Consider the following 17,741-nt stretch of genomic DNA (forward strand, 5'->3'; position numbering starts at 1 on the left):
GGGTATGAGTGGGGAGAAACTTGAGTGAGTGGTTTCTTGTCCTCTGAAGGCTTGTTGATGACGAGAATGATGCCTACTGGTTTTTGATCACATGCTAAAGACGTGACCCTGCTCTCCGTCTTGGCATGATGAAAATAAAGCCCAGAAAATGTATGCGTGTTCTGTGACCCTGGGGTCTCACCAGTCTCAAAGGAGATTTAGGCCGTACCTTTTCTACTTAGAGTCAGGAAAGCGGGGGCCTGCTGCTGTCTGCTCTTGGTGTAGTCTTATTTTCCTCCTCTTCCACCATGCTTTCTTGCTGACCCTTTGCTACAATTGATACCAAGACATTTGAAAGTCCTTCCCGAGTGCCACAGGGGATCATTTTGTTACCATTATTGCTATTGTTATTGTTATTATTACTATTATTATTATTGCAGAGGAGAGGATTTGGGTTTGACAGGTAGAAGGGGGGATTCCAACAAGAGAAAGTGGCTGAATGCAGGGAAGTCCTGGGGCTGAGATGTGAGAGAATTATGCAGGATATTACTAATGAGAACAATGCCATAAATAGGCAAAGCATACAGAATTGAGCATCTGGTTCCAAAAACGCTACCACTGCAAAATTACAATTGCAGCATTTGCTTAGTACATAAGCCAAGTGTTATCGTAGCCCGAGAGAGAGGAGGCAGCTGAACTGGAGATCGTGAACACACCTAAACAAACGTGGCCCGGGATGGAGCTGCCAAAACAGAAAAGGGCTGCCTGCTGGCATGGAAAGCACCTCGGGGCTGAAACAACAGAAGCTGAGGTTGAAGTCTGTCTGGGCTGTGTGGTTTGCCCTGGCTCTGTTTTGAAGGCCTTGGGAAAACAGCCCTACAGATAAATTGTCCAGATTTGCAGTCCAAAACCGGTACAAAAGAAACAGCTCTAACTTGGCAATATTGAAGAGCTTCCTGGCTGCTAACTCGCAGTATGCAGTCTCTTTGTTTGCTCCCAATTTCACCTGAATACCATCAATATACATAGAGATGGTGGGCCGTCACCGCCCGCCCCACCCCCACCCCTCACCAACGCACCGATCCTAGTACTTTTTTCTTCATGGCCTCTGTCCAGGTCGGGCCCTTCTAATCTGGAAAACCCATGGAGGAATGTTTAAAGGATCAGGACTTGAGTCAGGTGGACCTGAACCCCTATCTGTAAAAAGCTACCATAATGACTCCGTGGCAGGGATGTTATGAAAATTAATTTAATTTACTAATTAATTGCATTTAATTGTATTGTTTAAATGTAATGTAAGGATGTATTATCATTAGATGCCTGCATGTGTAAAAGGTCTAATTATAATATGTTACTAGGTGTTTACCCTTGCTCCTGCCAGCTTTGTATGCAATATCTCATTTGGGATAAGCAGATTCATCCAAAACCACATAGCTCATAAGGAGCAGAACTGAGATTTGAAATCCTTAGAACTGATAGCAGAGCCCCCGTATAACCGCTGCTACTGTCCCCTCATTTGGAATCTGACTTGATAGGTGCAGCAGTGACTAAATGTGTCTAATTAAACATAGCACAGTCCAAAGCTTGTGCGTTCTTCTCTCTTGGTTTTATTTAAAATGTCCACGGCGCAGTATCCAGACACCGTGCCTTCCTATCAACTTTGTCACACGGTGTCAGGAGATGGCATTAAATCAGATTTCTACTGGACATGGTTACGCATATATGAGCCATCCACTGCAGGATTCCACTGTCTTAACTGGGTTTCAGACCACTGCTGCTGAGAAAATTGATGGCCCCTGGTTTAGAACTTTGTCTAACAAGAAAGATGAAGTCTGTTCTACTTTGAATTAGGCAAGTGATTTTTCTGTAGCAAAGTAGATGACTTATTTACTTTCTTTTCTTTCTTCCTTTTTTGGAAAATGTGCTGAATCATGTGATCCCTTGGGTCTGGGTGCAAGGAGACCATGCAGGAATCTGCCTGCTTTGCTTAATGACCTGAGAAAACCACAATTGCTGAACAAATCCTGGGTTGCAGTGGGCACTGTGCACAGGAGCTGCTTTATCAGACTTTAAGGGATGCTGCATGAGGCAAGAGCACTTCTCCCAGATGTGGGCTGTAACCTTTTGAAGGCAGAGTGGCTCTCACAGGCCCAGCAATATGAGAGTAGAGCAGCAAAGCAGGGGAAACTATGTTAGGGTCCCTCTGGTCTGTCCAGTCTTCGCCTCATCAGTCTTTGTTTGCTGGCTTTGTCGTTATTTTTGCCCTGGAGCCTCCCTCGGCCTCTGCATTCACTCATCACACACGCACTAAGTGTCCCCAGGCACCAGGCCTTGGGGGTCCAGTAAGACACAGTTCGTATCTACATTTTCTCTCTTCTTCTTTCTAGGCACTTTCTAAAGCTGGTGATGCCTAGTTGTACTCATTCTTGGGAATGGCTGTCCTAGCTGTGTCTAATTCACAGTAAGAATCAAGGGAGCATATTCGAGCAAACTTTTAATAATAGTACTTGTCCTGGCGTTTCATTTTAGTTCCCTTGTTTTTAAGCGGTCACTTTAGCAGCAAGAGCAAATGCCCCGAGGCAGAAGCTTGTTAGCAAGTAGGAAAAATAGTAAGTGGTGGAGTAATGAAGTGAGAGTGGTAGGAGGAAGATCAGAAAGGCAGTGGGGCCTGGGCGACACTGTGTCTCAAAGGCGTTTGTAATAGCTCCGCAGTTTGCTCTGAATGAGAGTCATAGGAGGGTTGTAAGCAGAGGGGGGACGTTAACTGTTGTGTCTTTTAAAAGCCTCACTGCCTGCTCTGCTGAGAAGAGACTGTGGAGGGGCCAAGGGTGAAAGCAGGGAGACCAGGTGGGAGGCTGTTGCTACATTCCAGATACGAGGTGATGGTGTCAGGGGAGGGCTGAGAAGAGGTCAGACTCTAGGTATATTTTGAAGATGGATAAGGTGTGAGGGTGGGACCAAGAGCGGAGTGCAGGATTGTGTATGCGTTTTTGCCTGAATGACTGGATAGATGGAGTTGTCATTAGCAGGTGTTGGGCACCCTGAGAGTATAGCAAAGGCCTGAAGACAGATCAGTAGTTCCGTGTTAGACATTTTAAGTTTTCTATGTACATTAGACTTCCGGCAGGAAATGTTAAGTAGGTAGCTGAATACAGAGGTATGCAGCTCAGTGGAGAGATCTTGGCTGAAAATGTCTAGTTTTAAGTCCTGAGCCTATAGATGGTATTTAAAGCCATCTGTCTGGAAGAGATCACCAAGGGATAAAAGAGTATTAGAAAAGAGAAGAGGTTTAATGGCTGACCTTTGGGACACTCAGTATCCTGAGACTGGGACATGAGGAGGAAACAGCAAAGGAAAGTGAGCAACCAGTAAAAAAGAAAGAAAGAAAACCAGGACAAAGAGGTGTCCCAGCAGCCCAGTAAAGAAGGGTTATGAGGAAGATGTGATGTGTTGTGTCAAATGCTGAGAATTGGTCAAGTAAGATGCCAACTGAAAACTGACCATTGGATTCAGCACCCTGGAGATCACTGGTGGCCCTGATGGGAACTGTGTCAGTGGAACAATGGGGCAAATGCTTCTTTGGTTGGAGTTGAAAACATAATGGAAGGAAAGGAACTGGAGACAAGGATAAATGAATGACTCTTGAAGAGTTTTGCTGCAAAAGAAAGAAAATAATAGGTTGGTAGTTCACAGCGAAACTGGAGTCTAGAGGGCTCTGTTTTGTTGTGTTTTGTTTGCTATTGGTTTTACCTTTTTTTAAATTGAAGTATAGTTGATTTACAATGTTTTGCCAATCTCTGCTGTACAGCAAAGTGACTCAGTTATACACGTATATACATTCTTTACTTATATTCTTTTCCATTATGGTTTATCACAGAATATTGAATATAGTTTCCTGTGCTGTACAATAGAATCTTGTTGTTTATCCATTCTAAATGTAATCGTTTGCATCTACCAACCCAAAACTCCCAGTCCATCCCTCTCCTTCCCCCTGTCTTTGGTTTTTGAGGCATAAAACAGCAGAAGGTTAGTTTGCTTCTAGTACTGATCTGGTGGAGAATAAACAATGAATGATGTAGAGGGGAGAACTGCTAAAATGTTGATGCTGAGCGGATGGGAAGAGATAGCACCTGCTGGAGAGGGTGCCCTGTTTTCGGAAGAGGGACATTTCATCCCTGTAACAGGAGGCTACGTGTTGGGGCACAGATTCTGGCAGTGGATGGAGGTGGTGGTGAGGGCGTGGGGAAGCTCTTTTCTGATTCCTTCAGATTTCTCAGTGAGGTGAGAAACCAGGCCATCAACAGAGAGTGACGCCAGGGTAGAGAATGGTAGATGTTTGAAGAGAAAGAGAAGGAAAGTATAACGTTGTCATCCAGAAGAATAAGAGCAGCAGTGGACTAAGGTCTAATACTGCGGGTTGATTTCTAATGCTGGTGGTCGTTTTTGTTATCAGTATCAATGCACATTTGTCAGTGCTGCTCCATTTACCAGGTGTTCTCACATGCTGATCATTCCAGCGACCCTGTGGGTGGCAGAGAGAGTTGCGTGTGCTAAAATCACACAGCTTAAAGCCAAAGTGTGGGACTCAATCCACATCTCCTGAATTGCAGTTTAGAATTCTTTTCCTCTATTAAGCTTCTCTTTTTTAATGAGTGTTAATTAGTGATTTCCAGGTATGAAACTACTTCACAGGATCTGTATTTATCCTCCTTTGTCTTATTGCTCTGAATAGTCCTAGAGAGAAAAGATTAAATTAGTTTTCGTCCATTCCTATTAAAGGCCGAGTTTCATCATCTTCAGCCATTGTCCAAATATAGCAAGTTTAATGGTGAGAAAATCCTTGCAGAACTTAAAAATGAAATGTACTTAGCCATATAATAGGAAAAACATAGCCTTGTTAATGGAAATTCTGGTTGCTTTCCAGATCATAAATACATTTTTAGAAATACTTTTGTTAACACAGGAAATTATAATTTCCTTAAGTGCAAAGTATTGTTATAAATAGGGATGAAATATGAAATTATTCTTCTTACTCTGCAGTCATATCTCATATGATGCTAATTGTGCCGTATGCCTAAGTAATACTAGGGTAAAAGATCTCTCCTTTTCCCTTCGGTATGATTAGAATTTCTAAGGTAGAATGGATTATCTTCCTGTTGTATTAGAAGTGGTTTAATCAATTTCGACATCTGTCGTACATCTCCTCCTCAAGATGCTGCCTCTTTAAAACAAACTCTTCGGCATCCTCCACCTTCTGAATGTTCGCTCCACCTTCTTTTTGCCGTCTTTTAGACCTGGGTCTGCGGCACCAAATCGTATTTGTGAAACTCACATTGACATCAGTCAGCATCTCAGTTCAGTGTTACTGACTATACCACAAGTGACTGGAGTTTCTAAATCTTTCAACAGCGTGATTCAATGTTGTGTAAGATTTAGTTAGTGGCAGAACAAGTTAACTATGCACAAATATTAGTCAGACATAAAAACTATGTATTGACTTGAAATAATTTCAGAATGTCTATAGAAGAGTAGCAAAGATTCAAATTGATAACCTGTTATAATGCTGTTACTTCATTACTTTAAGAGAAAGTTATGAGAATATTGTGGACTGACCTCCTCTGGAATTCTTTCAGATAGACTAGGTTTTCTTATTTTGTTAGTACTTTACATATTGGTTTTGCCTGGATACAAGGCAATAGGCTTTTAGTTAAAATGAGTCTATTAGCAAGAGAGTCTTTTGATGATCTCTTAAAATATTCTCCAAGGAAGATGGCAAGAATAAAAGACTTTGAATGTCAGTATCTAGTTTATAAAGAAAATTTCCCAGTACGTGCTTTTGGGGGTGTTCTTTATTGTGGTGAAAATACACAACACTGACCATTTCAAAGTGTGTACATTTCAGTGGCATTAATTATATCCACAGCATCATGCAGCCATCACTACTATTCTACTACCAGAACTTTTTTGTTATCCCAAGCCCAGTAAGTGTTTTTTAAATATGTGAAAATATTAAATGTTTTCTGGACCAGCAGACTCACCTTGAATGATGCCTCAAGTTTTAATAGGTCAGTCAATATGTTTTGGGTCAAAACCTATCCAGCATGAGTGCTCATTTTGTAATATGCTCATTTCTTACTAGGCTGAGCTTAACCACATCTTTGGCCTCGTTGAGTGTTGTTAAAATTCAGCTTTTCAGGTAAGCTGATTGCTTTCATGAGCCTCCCGTTAATCCTTTTATCAAAGTACCACGAAATTAAACTCGACATCTGTTAGTTTAACATCAAAGAGATTTGACGATCATGTGTGTTGCCACATGTACAGTCCAGAGATTAAAGTCAGTTCAGTTTAAAGAGACCCCAAATAACAGATGACCAAAAGAAACAGTACATGGAAACCTGAAGGAGAGAAACAGTATTCTTACTCAGTCATTATGGGTCAAAGCCTTCCACGAACTGTGTAAATACCATAGAAAGGAATCAGCCTGGTACATTACAATGAACTCAGTCTGCTTTGAGCAAATGTACAACTTTTCAAATTAAACCACGGATGCATTTGCTTTTAGATAACAGGGGTGATGATTTTCTAGAAACTGATGACATAGGCCAGTAGATGATAAAACTGAGTTGTGCTTAGTATGACCCACACTTCTTTCTCCACTTATAAAGCAGGTATTCATCCTTAAAGGATCCAAATTAAGTGCCATTTCTTTTGTGAATCCTTCCCCAACTTCCATAGACAGTCACTGAATCTTCTTTATGGTCTAATAGTACTCTGCGAAAAATCCATGTGGGAGCAAACATCACATTAGATTCTCCTTTCCTCTACCCTGTGAGCTTCTCAGGGGTGAGGACTATGTCTTATTCCTACTTGTATTCCCTCCGCAGTTCCTAGCACACGGTGGAAACCCATTAAATATTTGTCGACTGACTGAATGTGTGAACTAATCAACCTAAGCATCCACGCTGGAGTTTTCATTATTGACAGTGCCTCAGTTATAAGATGTTTATATTTTATTTACTAAGGCATTTGGCAAAAAATATATAGGATCCAATTTTATGTGTTGACATAAGATTATGACATAAACTGAAGACAGAAGATCCCGATCACAAACTCCTGGACATTTGCCCATGACCATAGAAAATTCACAATGGCATCCTCTATAGGAAATTTGGGATGGCTGTGTTTGCTGTCATGAGAATTGAGAAAGCACTAGCCGCGGACGTATCTCCTCCAGGTCCTCTATGGCCGAGCATGAAATCTCCACCATCTGCTTTGTTCCTGTGTAAAAGCCCAGCACTGGTCCCAGTCACGGGCACTGTCAGGGAAACATTCCACGTGCCATGGTTCTCGCCACAGTTGGGCGTCGATGTTGGCCTTGCAACTGGCACCGGAGAGGAAATTGCAGCACAAACCGAACAGCCTGTTTTGAGGTGTCACTGTGGCTCTCTGTGACTAGGCAATGGGGCTTCCCTCACTCCTGACAAGGCTCTGTCCAGGTGCGAATACGGCATCCCTCCACCTTCCCGTGGCTTCCTGGGACCCATCCTCTCATTTCTCTCTCTCTCCTTTGCTTCTCTTTTGAGCCCTCTTTTGCCCAAAGGCCAGCTCCTGAAGTTCTAGGTGGACGAGTGTGAGTAAGTGAGGATGAGTATCCATAAGTGCTTTGTTTCGTTCACTGCGCACAAACTCAGCCCCCCAATCTCACAGGCCCTGCGGGCAACACTCAAAGCAGAAGCATCTGAAAGGCACGTTGCTTTCACTAAGCCCCCAAGAGGACAAACCCAGCAAGGACATATTGGATTTATCTGAGGTTAACAGTATTAGTCAGAGATAAGCACTGTTGTGCAGAAGGAATGGGCCATTTGGATAACTAGCAAGAGAGTCCTAATATCCGTCCTGTCTCTGTAGGGCTACCTTGGTGACCTTTTGGTTAAGCATTTAGGGATTTAACTGGTCTTCTCAGCCAGACAGTTGGGGAGACTTATTTTCTTGGACTGAAATGACCAGTGAATTCAGTGAAAACAATTAGACTGGTTCTTTACAGATACTAGAATTTTTCCTTTCCCATGATTATCAGACAGAGAAATCAAACCTTGTTTGTCTTTGCGTTTCCAGAACAGAAGCGCTTTGGGAAAGGGGAGGGGAAAAAGGATTGATTTTTCTCTGGCACTTAAAAAAAGTACACAAATATACAGAGGGGGCGAGGGGAGAGGGAGAGAGAGAGAACAGGAGAACCACCTGCTTTGAAGAGTGGGGCGGGACAATTAAGGCAGCACTTGGGTCTAGAACGTTGCCACTGTTCCCCAAACCACTGTTCCCCCGGTGTGGCTCAATGAATACGTCTTGGCAAAAGATCAAGAATTTTCCCCTAAACCTGTCATTAACCATTATAATTGCCTATATTTTCCAAAATGAAATATGTCCTTAAAACCTAGGCCATCTATTTTAACCTTTTGAATCTTTCATAAAAAGATAAATAGCATGTAGGGGAAGTTGCCCCTTCTTGAAGAATGAAGACAAACCTGAACTTAGTTATAATTATAAGGAAAGGCAAGTCTTCAGAACAGTAATGGCAGGGTAGGAGGTTGTGCTTCCTGTTGCACTGAGATTTAGAGTGTCTTTGTTTCCATTACGGCTGCTTAGGAATTTCCCCCTCTTTGTAAGGTGATTTTCAGATTTCTCATCTACCCTGCGCTTTAAGTTTTAATAATGCTTATTGACATGGAGGGTCCAGATTTTCTGCTTCGCATTGATCTCATCCTTGTGCCTTCAGCTGCAAGAAACTCTTCTCCAAAAGAAGCTGGATTGCAACACATAGCCTTCGGCAATGAGTGTGGAAACGGGTCCTTTATTATCAGACTCAGAGGTGGGACCCAGATGCCTGCTTCCCAGGTGGAAACTAACGGGTCTTGCTTACAGACATATTGCAACCTGCTGACAGGAAGGAGGCAGTTAGTGCAGGAGGATACCAGCAGCCAAGAACCACGCCTTCTCTTTTGGCAAAGAGCTACGACTCAGAAAGTAGACATTTTATAACAAATCTGAAGACTCATGGAATTTCTGAAAAGGGAGGGGAAGGATGTAAGCTGCCCTCTAGTCAGCACCGAGAGGGGTGTTCTGCTAGACCCAAACTAACGCCCCCGCTCTGTATGGCATCTTGCCGCCAAGCAGCTGGTGGCTGCGTGCAGTCCTCATGACATTAGCTACCTGTTGAGTACAAACAGTGAAATAAATTGAGAACGTAGGAAGATGTGTCTTATTCACGATTCCGAGTGTCTTCCGGTCACTTCTGAATGAAGTGCACAAAATCAAGGCTTGTCCACCAGCCGTCCTGCTTCCCAGTTATGAAGACATAGCGCCCTGCCCCCAACCCCATCATAACCGCAGGACCGTGTTTCTGGAAAGGCTAGGGACTGCATGGTAATGCATGAGAACAGATGGAAAAGCCTTGGCGCACCCAGCTTGACAGCAACACTGCCCCTCCAGCCACATGGCGGTGCTCTTCCGGAAAGCCACCTGCTTCTTTAGTTTGAGACTATTGTATTAATTCTCAGTTCCTATATGAACATCTGAACAAAACGTTTCTTCGAAATGAATAGAATCAAGGGCAGATACTGAGATTGAGTGTGGATATGAGGAGAGGGTAGGAAATGTTTTAATACTTCTAATTCTATAAATTCACTCCTCCTCATGCTTCTCCCTCAGGCCAAATCATACTGAGTAATCGAGGTCCTTGGTTGGATTGCAGGTGGAAGGAAGCACACTGGCATCTAATTCCATTCCCTTTCACACCTTGCCCCTTATTCAAATAGTACTAACCATTGTAAGTTCATTTCACTGACTGGTTCTTTCATGGATGTAATAAATGTTCACATAAGATTTACTACGTGGGAGGCACTGTGTCAGATGCTGGTGATGCAAAGGTAGACAGGAGAGGTTGCAGGCTGGAGGGGCTGCTGGTGGGTGTGGAGGCAGGCTTGCGGACAGTGGCTACAGTGCTGAACGCTCTGAGAGTGGTGTTAAGGAAGCTGGGGAGAAGTGATCAACTCAGCAGGGAAAGATGGGAAGAGTTCTCAAGGGGGCACCTTCTTGGGCTGAGACAGAAGGACGAACATGCACTGGGCAGATAATGAGGGTGAGTCACTGTCAGCAGGGAGAACAGGACAGGCAGTAGGAGGTAGCTGAGAGAAGGTAGAGGGAGCCATGAATATAAATAATGGAATAAGTTGAGAAAATGGGAAGATGCCTTTTATCAAGACTTGGAGGATCTTCTGGGTCATCTTTGCGTGTAGTGCACAAAATCAAGCCTCATTCGTCAGCCACACTTGACGAATGGAAGGTGGGGCCTAGAGTGCAGATGGCCCTGGTGCTAGGCTAAGGAGTTTGAATTCCTTCTGAGTATTTGATAGGGAGCATTGAAGGATTTGAGGTTGGAAATCACACGTCCATATTTTCGTCTTGGAAAGTGTTCAGTTATAAATAGCTGAACTTAACTTAAAGTATGTATGCCAAAAGAGGATTTTTAAAAAAATGTAAGTGGGAGGTGTGAGGGGTGTACTGGCTTCAGGTACAGTAGAATCTAGGGTTAAAGTGGTATCATCAGGGCACTCTCTGTCTCTCTGTCCTTTCTGCAGTTCTCTGTGTCCTTCTCCCTCTTGATTCTCTTTTAGCACCTCTTTTATACGAATTGGCTTGATTCTTTTATTTGTTTATTATTTTATAAATTTATTTATTTATTTATTGGCTGCATTGGGTCTTTGCTGCTGCACGTGGGCTTTCTCTAGTTGTAGTGAGTGGGAGCTGCTCTTCGTTGTGGTGCATGGGCTCCTCATTGTGGTGGCTTCTCTTGTTGAGGAGCACAGGCTCTAGGTGCACGGGCTTCAGTGGTTGTGGCACACAGGCTCAACAGTTGTGGCTCACGGCCTCCAGAGCGCAGGCTCAGTAGTTGTGGCGCAGGGGCTTAGTTGCTCTGCGGCATGAGGGATCTTCCTGGAGCAGGGATTGAACCCATGTCCCCTGCATTGGCAGGCAGATTCTTAACCGCTGTGCCAGCTAGGAAGTCCCTGGTTTGATTCTTAGGAGACTTTCTTTACATGTTAACAAAGATGGCCGCTGAATTCTTCAGATATATATATCCTGAAGCAATATAGGAGGAGCAGCTTTGGGGTGGAAGTGCTGGTTGGCTGGGAGTTCTCTGGTTGGCTTTGGTTGACTGCATGCCTGTTCCTGAACCAGTCTTTGTAGCTAAGGGGATGTGTATTTTATTTAGGTCTGGGTCAGATGCCACCCCTTTTACAGGTGTTGGGAGAATTAAAATTCCCTAAACTACTTGGGATGGCCTTTCCACTTGACACAGGGTCCTGTTAGCCACAAAAAAGGCAATGGGAATGTAGAAAAAATTCTCTCTACCACATTCCACTATAGTATAGAGAAAGGATGGAGGGGAAAATAGGGAAAAGAGTAAAATTGAAATGCTCTATTTCTTCTAAATGTTCCTAAATAATGACTTCAATTTTATTTAAATAAATATGTTGAACTACCTCTCTCTCACCTTATTTTTTTCTAACGCTGGTATGCAAAGACAAATGGGATTAAAAGTTTGAGTGAATTTCTGTGAAATAGAGGACAGGGTGAATCCATACTTATAATGAACCATGATACACAAAGCTATGGGATTAACCTGGTACAGCTTCCTGAAGTGTTCATTTCACATGAATTCAGAAAACACATTGCTTTATGGAGTAGAATGTAATTGACGCTTAAAAAAGTAAAATGTGAGGTATCAAGTAGATTTCTACTTTCTACTTTAAGCTGGCTTTCACACTGCCCTGGAAGGGCATTTGCTCTACTCTACAGTTGGGGGTAGTTAAGAGGAGAAGTTTGAGAAGTACTGGGCTTCATCTTCCTGCATCAAGGAAATTCACACACCATGAAGTCCTCATGCAGAAATGCTGTGTCATGAGAACCTGTCTGGGAATTGGTTGGGAATTGGTTAATGCTGCTGGAATATTCACAACGCAGGGGCGGGAAGGTCGGGATTTGGGGTGATCAGGGGTATGATGGGAGGGAGGAGAGAGGGAGAGTCATGTGATTCTTATTCAAATGTTTGGATTTCTTTTATAAGCTGATTAGCTACATTTGAAATCTCTTCTTCATATACAGTCGTCCCTTGGTATCCACAGGGATATTGGTTCCAGGACCCCTCCAGATACCCAAATCTGCGGATTCTCAAGTCCCTTTAATGAAGTGCTGTAGTGTGGTCAGCCCTCTGTATCCATAGAGGCAGAACCTGGGGATGCAGAATGCTGACTGTAGTTTTAGCTTCACTGAAGTCAAATACATTTTCTCCTGCTCTGTGTTGTTACTTTATGAGCCACTCAACTAAACCTGTTTTCAGTAACATTCAAGTTAATGGTACTATGACTTACATTAAAAGGAAGATTAAAAATTCTCAACAGCTTGGTGAACTTAACCCTTCCTAATGGTATGCACATTATCCTTCTTTCCTGGAAGGACTGGGAAAGTTCCAGAAAGTTCCTTGCCCAACAGAATGGGTTAGTACCATTCTACACGCTTTATTACCCTTCACAGTGGATGTTGTCAGATCAAGTTACAGCGTAAGACTTAAAGGTCAACTATACCATAATTTTAGAGGGAGTGGAGAGTGGCTAGGAGGTAAAACTTACCCTAAGCCTTGGCTTTTAAAGACGTATGAAATTGTTGTTGCTTTGTGACATCTGATTGATCACTTTTCTTAATTTCCATTCTGATAGCAGTCTCCCTAATCTTTTCCTAGGAGGCTCTTTCATGACAGAAACACTGGCCTGCATATGCCTAAGAGAGATGGGCCCAGTTGTATGGGGTGGGGGACAAAGAGGGTACCCCTGTCTCTTTGAATTGCCTTGCTAATGTTTTCCTGGGTTTATGGAAATCAAGACACCTGAGAAAGTTAAAATTTTAAGACATAAAAATGTTACAGCCACAGCTAGGCATAGTCCTAGCTTCAGGGAGAATGACCGAGTAAGAGGATGAGAACCAAATTAAAGAAAGATGAAAATTAGAAACAGAGAAGCCAAAATGGCCCCGTGCATTAATGAATGGCCTGAGGGAACATCTGGGCCTGTCTGCTTCTTGGCTTACAAACTGAATCCAGGCACAGTTTCATCACAATGGCTGCATTTGAATAGCAGCGAAGGTCACCCAGATTAAGGATTTTGACCTGTCACTGCAAAGGGGTTTCGGTTTGGTGTCTTTATTTTTGGTCTATAAAGTCTTTTGTTCAATGCAAAGTTGATCTCCCCCTGCACCAGGCCTGGAGTGGAGGTGGACCAGCTTCGTGTTTCCAGTTAGTCCCTCTTCCTGCTCCTGACTGCCTCTGTCCTGTTAGCACAGGAGCACCAGTTCCTCTCTTTGAGGCTACGGTGCAAGGGGGTGCAGCCCCCTGCTGAACTGGGGTATTTGCACGGCCGGCACGGTGGTTGCTTGGTCCGTCTCTTGGGATCACGCTAGCAGACCCCCTGCCCATCCCTGGCTCTTGACTGGTTAGCATTAAACCTCCTAGCATTATTCCCAAATGGAATAACATATGTGTAAACACTCTGAAAAGCATTATAAGCTTCTTATTAATTAAATGCAATTGATTATAATAATTATTTTGCTTTGAATTCCTTGTCAGAAGATATGCCATTGAGGTAGTTCACTCATATTTTGGACCTTGAGTAATTTTCAAAATATTCTATGTTGAAAATCTGAAAGAAGCTATTGCCAATTTTGAAAATCTTTAGCCTTGCGGCTCTACTGTGTAGTCTGCTTTCTGGCCTCTTCCTCTTAGCACCTTCTTACTTCATCTCTACTTCGAATAATCTCTTGTCTATTCGTTGGGGAGGTGGGGACAGCCTTGTCCTCAGAGGGGACCTGCACACATGTGGTAGATGTGAAGCTATGTGCTGGCTGCTTCTGACCTGTTTAGGAAATTTAGGGAGGCCTCGCTTGTCCTCTGCTCCTATCCTCTGCTTATCCAGCACTTCCGGTGGTTCCATTTCATTGCAGGTTTTCCTGTTGGCTCATTCTTACATTACTTTTAAGTGGCTCCCTGCCCTGTTTAGAGACAGCCCACTTTTTTGACTTTCTGGGAAATTCTTTGGGACATTGCTACTTGGAATTGTTGCAGCCGTGCCTACCCCCCTCAGCCATGCAGGCCCTGTCCCTACTGCTCGACCCCAGACCTCAGGGTACATATCCTAGTTTATGTTTTAAATCTCAGGATGAGAGGTCTTATGATAGCCGATTCTGTGTTCTAAATACTGTGCATCATTCATGTCCAGCACGAAGTACCACAGTCCATTAAGTCAGTAGACAGTAATTGAATGGAAATATTGCTAGATGTAGTTTTCAGATGATGAATAGGTTGTGACATGATGTAGTGCATATAATTGGATTTAAACGTGGACTCTTGTTTGGAGATACTCATCAATAATAACAGCCTTTCTTTGTTGAGTACATACACTGTGTTGGACAATGCTCGAGCTGCTTTATGTGTATTTCCTCTAATATTCACAATAAGCCTGTGTGGTGAGCATCCGTATCCCCATTTTACAGATGAAAGAATTGAGGCACTTGCCCAAGTGAGTGGCAGAATCAGTGTCATTGTGCAAGTGTGTCTGACTTCAGAGCCAAAACTTTCCATTATGCTAGGCTGCTATGTATATGCAAAGAAGAATCCTGGAGTGATCATTAGTAACCCACTCTCAGCAGGAGAAAATACTTTTGAGCATTCTCTTGAATGTGGCACCATATTTGTTCATTGAATGCGTGATTGGTTGATTCTTTCTTGCTGTGTGCCAGGCACTGAAATGGACTTTGGAGTTTTAAAGGTGAATAAAACTCGGCACTTGCCCCTGAGAATCTCACGATCTAGTGGAGGAACTTCTTGTTCAATGTCACTGAATTAGTGTCTGGAGTCTAGTATAGAAAGTTCTTAAAACCATCTTTGAGCTTTCTCTTATTTCAAACCTTTTTTTTTTTTTTAAATGGTTATGGAGAAAAGTGCTTGCCCTAAAGTTACTTGACTTATGGGATGGTATAGACTATTATAGATCTTGGTATGTTTATATGGGGCTTTTTTTTTTTTAATAATTTATTTATTGGAGCTGTTACTGGCTTTTTGCGTTCAAGTCATATTTCACAAGAGAAGCTAAGCTCCAGGTACATTATTTTATTTGATTCTTATAAGGGCAGATATTTGATTCTTGTTTCACAGACATGACTCTCAGAGGCTACTCAAGTGTATATGATGGGCTGGATGTGACCCTATTTTTTCTGTCCGTGACACGCTACCTTTTCAGTGGGAAGAAGAGGTGTTGCTGGTAAAGGAAGCTTTCTGAAAGAAGAGAAGGTATATTGAATAGAAAGAAATGTTATAAATATCCTAACTTGTTTGTGGGGAAGTTGAGAAGCAGGGATGTGCCTTTAGCAGGATACCTGGAATCAAAGAACTGAGCAGAGGGAAACCATAGAAGGAGGGTGTCAGCTCTGGCTGCCGTAACACACTGGGTGGCTTAAACAGCAGGTGTTTATTTCTCAAAGTTCTTGAGACTGGAAAGTCCACAATCAAGAGGCCAGCTGATACGGTTCCTGGTGAGGACCCTTTTCCTAGCTTGTAGGTGGCCACCTTCTTCCTGTGTCCTCGCATGGGAGGGAGAGGATGGCAAGCTCTGTAGTGTCTCTTCTAAGGACACTAATCCCATCAGAGGGCTCCACCCTCATGACTTCATCGCAACCTAATCACCTCCCAAGGCCCCATCTCCACACATCATCACCTGGGGGTGGGGTGGGCTTCAACATATGAATTTGGGGAATGCTGTTCAGTCCATAGCAGTGTGTGTGATGGCAGAGACGCAGAACTTATAGAGGAAGAGCTCACTCTAGGCCAGTCAGAGCATGGTATATGCATGTGGGCATAAGAGGCATAGTCACCGTGGTTGTAGAAAACAGTTTCTCCATGGTCGTCTGGACTGAAAGTAAGAGGAGAGTGGAATTGGTGACTCCTAGGCATTCTCCAGCCTTTCAGCATCTCGCAGATTCCTGCAGTGATGCAGGGATTATCAATCCTCCCCCCTTCCCCACCCCCGAGGTAAAGGGAAGCTGTGATTGCATAGGAGTGAGTGTTATTCCCATTTATATAAGCAGGATCTGCCATAGAGAGGCATGATGTCATTTTTTTTTGACAATACAAAGGTCTTGAGTATGTATCCTTTTGAAGTCCTGTAGGTCCAGATCTCACCCCCTGGGAAAGTTTCCTGTCAATTGCTTTATGTGGGACACCACTAGAAAAATAGTCCTTGCATGTCGGCTCAGGGTGTGTGATGAAAAGTGTATGGTCTTGGGTCAATATACCCACCTGATTCAGGTAGAGCTTTGCATAGGTCTTTTCTTACTTTCAAAGTTAGGATGATTCAGTGATAACTATAAAAGCCTCTTTTTATGGTAATTATAATCAGAGTTCTGAATACCTTTATGCATCTATAGCTTTTCAGTTTTGCACTTAAATAGATGCCATCAGAAGTATTTTGAGGGCCAGTTTAGCTTGGAGAGTTTCCACTTCAAACCCATTCTTTTTCCTAGCATTTTCAGCAGCAAAATAAGTCTGTCTGGTCATAAATGCCTGTGGTGAGTGGATGAATTCAGAGGTCTTCACTGTGTGAAGATAGTGTTATTTCCTCCTCACAACTACAGAAACATACATTTTCAAAATAAATAATCTCAGACTTGCTCTTTCAGGATATTGGAAGGTGCCGAATAACCAGGGGATGAAGAACTACGGCCCATGAAGTTAGCCGGCATAGGGGATGGAGGATGGGCAGGGCAGCCAGGTCAGGGTTGAGACAAGTGTCCCGCTCGCTCCCACTGTGCGGGCAGCTGGCAGGCTGCCGACCCAGGGCTGTGTTAGGCAGCTGCCTTTTTGGACACAGCATTACTTGAACATCAGAGGGTATTATGCACACATCTGAGGAAGATTAAGGGATCTGGGTTGCAGTGTACCGTGAGAGAAGATGAGGTTAGCTTTCCCCAGCTAGAAAGACTGGTTACATTTTAAAGAGTATTTTAACCACAGGGATTTCTAAGTTCTCCTGGAATCTGTTACCATCTATTAGCTCCTGGGGCTTTGAAGCACGGACTGCTAGAGATATGGCAGTAGCAGGGTGATTTGCTCTCCTTTGTGGTGGGGTGTGAGTACCAAAGTGCCAAATGAGACTGGAAAGGCTTCTCCAGAGCTGATGATGGAGGTAGGGAGTTATTACACAAAGCCTGCTTACAAATCAGGTGGCTTGGCGGTCTCAAATAAAAAGTGCCGTAATCAGCTTACAACGGCACATTTCCATCAAGATGACAAGAGTACTTAAGACCTTCTGTTTGGAAAGTCAGAAGGCAATGTTTTTGCTTCAACTCTTAAATCACAATGATGTCATCTCTTCTCAGCATACAGTTGTGTTGAGGAAATGAGCTGATACTCCTTTTCCTCTTCATAAAGATGGTTTTAGAGCCATTAGTGATTCTATGAGCTTCCCTTCATCCTGGGTCCCTGAGGTTATACTTTTGCTACAACTAGACCTCTAAACTCCTGGAAGTAGTGGATCATTATTCTAGGTGTCAGGCTTGTGCTATAGGTGTTCATTCACTCTCCACCATATTTAAACTTCACAAAAAAGAATATGAAGACCCTCTGACCATTTCAAATATAGTATTTTAGGGCTTCCCTGGTG

General features: G+C 43.2%; 1 protein-coding gene across 8 annotated transcripts in view; it reads left to right on the top strand.

Annotated features, from left to right (window-relative positions):
* Window positions 1-17,741, top strand: part of LYPD6 (LY6/PLAUR domain containing 6) — a 109,167-nt gene that overhangs the window by 36,815 nt on the left and 54,611 nt on the right. The window contains exon 1 of one of the 8 annotated variants that reach the window (XM_057745636.1): window positions 2,111-3,657. The exons of the other annotated variants lie outside the window; for them this stretch is intronic. The gene's annotated coding sequence lies outside the window, so the exon portion shown is untranslated. Of the gene's footprint in view, window positions 1-2,110; window positions 3,658-17,741 lie in introns of those variants that run through there. 8 annotated transcript variants of the gene reach the window in all.

The sequence above is a fragment of the Hippopotamus amphibius genome, chromosome 8, assembly GCF_030028045.1.
Source record: "Hippopotamus amphibius kiboko isolate mHipAmp2 chromosome 8, mHipAmp2.hap2, whole genome shotgun sequence".
Classification (NCBI taxonomy): domain Eukaryota; kingdom Metazoa; phylum Chordata; class Mammalia; order Artiodactyla; family Hippopotamidae; genus Hippopotamus; species Hippopotamus amphibius.